This window comes from Pseudophryne corroboree, chromosome 2 (assembly GCF_028390025.1).
Source record: "Pseudophryne corroboree isolate aPseCor3 chromosome 2, aPseCor3.hap2, whole genome shotgun sequence".
NCBI lineage: Eukaryota > Metazoa > Chordata > Amphibia > Anura > Myobatrachidae > Pseudophryne > Pseudophryne corroboree.
In genome coordinates this window covers 218786606-218792887 of record NC_086445.1, presented here as the reverse complement: position 1 = coordinate 218792887, position 6282 = coordinate 218786606, and positions in this window count along the sequence as shown.

The window sequence follows — 6282 nt, the reverse complement described above, 5'->3', positions numbered from 1 at the left end:
TCCAAGCCACATAGCAATGCAAATAAGATGCATTTTCATAAAAAAAGGTGCCCAACGTTAGCATTGAGGCAAGAATTATGAGGACACATCTGTATCCAAGCAGAGGCAGAGGTCCCAGTGTTAGTGGAAGTGTGAGTGCTGCGTGCATGTGAGTGGGTTGGTTGTGCAGTAGTGTTCGGAATATGTGTAAGGAGCATTATGTGTGTCATGTAAAAATGCATTAATAATGTGCAACATATGTGTAAGGGGCACTATGTGTGTCATTATGTGTATAAGGGCATTAATAATGTGCAGCATATGTGTAACAGAATACTACTGTATGTGTGTCATTATGTGTATAGGGGCACTAATAATGTGCAGTAAATATGTTGGGGGCACTATGTGTGTCATTATGTGTATAAGGGCATTAATAATGTGCAGCATATATGTAAGGGACATTATGTGTAAAAGGGCATTAATAAAGGTTGTCATAATGTGTAAGGCGCATTATGTTTATAAGGACATTAATAATGTGTAAGGGGCATTACTGTGTGGAATTATGTGTATAAATGCATTACTAATGTGTGGCATTATGTGTATAAGGTGCTCTACTATGTGGCGTTGCATATAGAAAGGGCACTACTGTGTCGTCTAATATGAATAACGAGCAATAGGGTGTGGTGTAATGTGAATAAGGAGCAATTCAGTGTGATGTAATGTGAATAAGGGGCTCTACTGTGAGGAGTAATGTTTATAAGGTAAAGTAATACTACTGTGGGATGTAATATGAATTATGGACACTATCGCATGATCAAATGTGAATAAAGTTGCAGTACTGTGTAGCGTAATTGGAATTGGGGTTACTATTGTGTGGCCATGCCCCTTGCTAGCAAAAACGCACCCCTTTTTGGGCTGTGCGCCAAATGTGCGAACTGTTCCTATTTAAAATATAGGGGGTAGGAACACCAAAATGAGGAATGCTATGGGTGAGGGGTAATGATGCTGGGAAAGAGGTGCAAGGTCAGAGGTGGAACCAGCGGTGGTGCTAGGGGGCACCAGCCAAAATCTTGCCTAGGGCATCATATTGGTTAGGGCCGGCTCTGATGACAGGTGAGGCTCTGCCTCCATTGACTGCACTTCCCTGGCGCGGACGTGTACTGCTACATCTGAGAGGCGTGTCATAAAAATGACTTACATCCAAATGTAAATGAGCCCCAAAGTTAGTAAGATCTACTTGTTGAAGAAAAAACGCTGATATTTTTAGAGACATGCAGCGGGCACTTTTTGTGTTTTGTGTTTTGGTTTTGGATCTGGATGATTTTTTTTTAAAACACAAAAACAGCTAAAATCAAAGAATTTGAGGGTAATTTTGATCCTACGGTATTATTAACCTCAATAACATTCATGTCCACTCATTTCAAGTCTATTCTGAACACCTCACAATATTGTTTTTAGGCCAAACGGTTGCACCGAGGTCGCTGGATGACTAAGCTAAGCAACACACGTGGGTGGCAGAAACACCTGACCCATCTAGGAGTGGCACTACAGTGTCAGACATGATGGCAGTTTTAAAAACTAGGCCCCAAAGAGCACATAATGCAAAGAAAAAAATGAGGTGCAACGAGGTAGCTGGATGACTAAGCTAAACGACACAGTGGGCGGCACAAACACCTGGCCCATCTAGGAGTGGCACTGCAGTGGCAGACAGGATGGCAGTTTTAAAAACTAGGCCCCCAAGAGCACATAATGCAAAGAAAAAAAGAGGTGCAACGAGGTAGCTGGATGACTAAGCTAAACGACACAGTGGGCGGCACAAACGCATGGCCCATCTAGGAGTGGCACTGCAGTGGCAGACAGGATGGCAGTTTTAAAAACAAGGCCCCAAAGAGCACATAATGCAAAGAAAAAAAAGAGGTGCAAGATGGAATTGTCCCTAGGCCCTCCCACCCATTCTTATGTTGTATAAACAGGACATGCACACTTTAACAAACCAATCATCCCAGCGACAGGGTCTGCCACATGACTGTGGTTGAAATGATTGCTTTGTTTGGGCTCTCACCAAAAAAGAAGCAATTAATCTCTCCTTGCACAAACTGACTCTACAGTGGCAAGATGTCGTCCTCATCCTCAGATTCCCCCCCCCCTTTAGTGTTTACATCCTCATCCTCACAGAGAAGTAATATTCAAACAAAACCACATCATTTAGGTGTCAGTGGACTGCTTACGCTATTACCCAAAGTTTCTGAACGAAACAATGACTTTATGATGAATGCGCTGCAGGTGACGTATAAGGGAGGATGGTCCTAGGTGGTTAACGTCCTTACCCCTACTTATTATGGATTGACAAAGGCAACCGATGGCTTAACACCTGTTGTCCGGATTTGTAGAGATATAATTCCACACTGAAGAGGTGGCTTTTTTGGTATTTTGCCCAGGCATGACAATGGGCTTTTTCATCCCATGGCCAACAACTGTCTCCACTGGTGCCTCATTCAAACAAACTACATCAACATCAGAATCCTCATCATCAATTGGACTGGCGGTGCTCCTAACAGCACTTGCAAGGGGCATGCAAATGGTGGCAGGAGCCTCTTCTTGGATTTCAAGTTAAAGAGACTCCAGCACCAGATTATAAATAAATGATCCTATGTAGGGAATATTTATAGTATAACATATTGTGTTGACCAAACAAATATTTAAACACAAGTGTATTAAAGTGGTGCTGCTTGTTGATATAAATATATAGGTTTGAAGAAGAAAAAAGCTAATCAACTTTTTGTAGCAGCACTCATTCCCTAAATTCTTTTTTAATCAGAAATATGATACATTCAGATAATTTATTATTGATAATGTAAACTACAAGAAAGATTCTCAATACCCACATGTGATATAAGTGCCTTTATTATTACCACATATGATGTATTATATGTCCCCTTATTATAAAGGGGACATGTAGAGTGAAATATTAAAACAATAGAGACAGAATAACGTGTAAGAAAAAATAAATTAAATTTATGTGTATAGAGATGTATTTAAAAGAAATGCTGGTACGCTGTCTTGATTTATAAATCAATAAATATCTGTGATTCAAAAAATTATTGATTAATTTGTTTAATTTTTAGAAACAACCACTAACTCCTTTTGCCAGTGATGTTTATACAGGGTTAAGTGTATCAGTGTTGTAACATTCCTGGTGAGTTCTCAATTCTGTAAATCACAATGCAACATTTCTTGCTATATAGTCATGTGATAAGAATGTTGCGAACAACACTGCAAATACCCGTATACACACTGCAAATACCCCGATGACAGTTTATCTGTTTGGTTATTTATAAATATGAGGCTCTTATTGCCTTCAATATCACGGTATATGATCACATGCTGGCAAATTGTTCTTTAATATTGGGTTTTATGGGTTGCCCCTATTGGGGTGTATACTCACTCCTTGATAAAACTGTAAATTCACACAGTACTAGCTTAAAAATAAGCCTGCTTTAGCACCTCTTTATTAGATTATATAAGAAGGAGACATAGGATTTATATATAAATGTTGATACTACTGCAGATAATGCTGTCTTAAGTGTACAGCTAATCCAGACACGTATGATTCACAAATTGGTAATACCATCCTTACACAACCACTATTTATTGTAATCCCAGTAATGTGTACTCACAATAAATCAAACATGCCAAATTTTTCAGAGATATAAATGGCTGATTTTGATCTCCCATATATTGATGTAATAATTCCAGGACCTTTTATTGCCTCAGCATCTGATTGGTATTATAATGCGGCACAGGCACATATTGATAATTGACACTTTGATGTATATTGTGAAGCTTATTACAAACGAACTTGATTTATTCATAACCTTCTTAATTGATATCCTTAATAAAAAATGCAAATTCGCACAGTACTAGCTTGTAAGTAAACCTGCTTAAGCACCTTTATTGTTGGATTGTATAGGAAGGAGACATAGGATTTATATATGCATATTGATACTACTACAGATAATGCTGTCTTGGATAAGCGGTTTGTCCAAACACATATAATTCCCAACTTGGTAATTATATCCTTACACAACCACTGTTTGTTATTATCCCAGTGATGTGTGCTCACAATAAATCGAACATGCCACAGTTTACCGAGGTGTTAATAGCTGGTTTGAATCTCTCACATATAAATTTAATATTTTAAGCCCCTGTTGCTGCATAAGTATCTGGCTGGTATTGCCATTCAGCACAGGCACACGTTAACAGTTAACACTTTATGAAATTTATTACAAACAAGCTTTAGTTTATTCACAACCTCAAATAGCTCTCCTTACTCATAAAAGAGCCATCATATTCAATATGTCTCTCATATACATGATGTCTCGCAGGTAGCTAGCACTTGGAGGAAACCCTCCTATCTTTTTGTATGAACTATGCCAGCATGAGTCTTTTGTTCTATGTAGTAACCCTTACTAATAATGTTGATATACACAGGATATTAATACATAATAATGTTGATACTGACAGCGCACAGCAAAGCCAAAGCCAGGCATGACAATGGGCTTTTTCATCCTATGGCCAACAACTGTCTCCACTGGTGCCTTATTCAAACAAACTACATCAACATCAGAATCCTCATCATCAATTGGACTGGCGGTGCTCTTAACAGCACTTGCAAGGGCCATGCAAATGGTGGTAGGAGCCTCTTCTTCCCATACAGTGTTGTGAAGGTCAGGCCTAGACATCGCAACTGCAGACAGTGCCAGCACCCCTGTATATTCACAACACTCCTGTAATTTTACAGCATACAAGACAGGACCAGTATACATTGATTTTTACTGCACCCTAGAATAATTACAGCATACACGACAGGGCCAGTGTACATTTATTTTGACTGCACCCTAGAATAATTACAGCATACAAGACAGGGCCAGTGTACATTGATTTTCACTGCACCCTAGAATAATTACAGCATACAAGACAGGGCTAGTGTACATTAATTTTTACTGCACCCTAGAATTATTACAGCATATAAGACAGGGCCAGTGTACATTTATTTTGACTGCAACCCTGAATTTCTATAACATACAGGGCCAGTGTAATGTTATTTGAACAGCAGCACCCCTATATTTTAAAACATACACGAGTAGTGTGCTTTTAAATTTTAACAACTGCACCCCTGAATTTTTATAGCATACAGGGCCAGTGTAATGTTATTTGAACAGCAGCACCTCTATATTTTACAGCATACAGCAGTGTACTTTTAAGTTTTAACTACAGCCCTGAAATTTTACAACATACAGGGCCTGCAGCACCCCTATATTTTAAAGCATACAGGAGCAGTGTGCTTTTAAATTTTAACAACTGCAGCCCTGTATTTTTATAGCATACAGGGCCAGTGTAATGTTATTTGAACAGCAACACCCCTATTTTTTACAGCATACAGCAGTGTGCTTTTAATTTTTACTGCACTCCTGATTTTTTACAACATACAGATCCAGCAGCACGCCAATATGGGTGAACACCAAATTAAACCTATTTGAATTAAGGTGATTAATAAAAACTTGAGCAGAAGTGCTATCCCCATCCCAAATAATAAATAAATCATCTATGTAATGGCCATAGAGAACCAGGCTCGCGCCAAAGTTGCCCTCCACACACACCAGAGTCACCAATTAAAATGAAAAGAAAAAAGTCACATGACCGCATTACTCGGTCTAACCTGGAAGTACTTCTGGTTCCAAGATTATCAAATATATGTTTATAATATTAACAAGACACAAAATCGTTATTTTTATTAATGAATCTGTGCTGTATCTCTTTTTAGGTTTATATTGTATACAGTTATATGTGTTTTTATTAATTTATTTAGTTTATTCAGATGGATTGGATGAACAGGTGTGAACTAATTGAGAGTCACTAAGGGTATAAATACCCTGTATGTACAGAGGATAGATCACATTTGAAAAAGCTGCAGGACCTGCAGCGAAACGCGTCAGGTGTTGCTGTACAAATACCCATCGCTGACTACATGCTGACCATACTAGACTTTAAACTCAACCTTTGCAGTATTATTGTTTGGTGAACGGACTCTCTCCTTGGCATCAATCCCTACGCCTATTCCGCTAATAAGGCTCCGCAATCTGGTGAGGATTCAGGACTCCGGTATTGATTACCACCCTAAAGAATCTCCTTCAAGGGACTCTGCCTCCAGCGGTGCTTGTGCGGCAATGTTAACATTGGACTGTACCATCAGCCCGTATTACAGATTCCTTCACCTATCTGCAGTCCAGTAACTTGTTAAAGGAA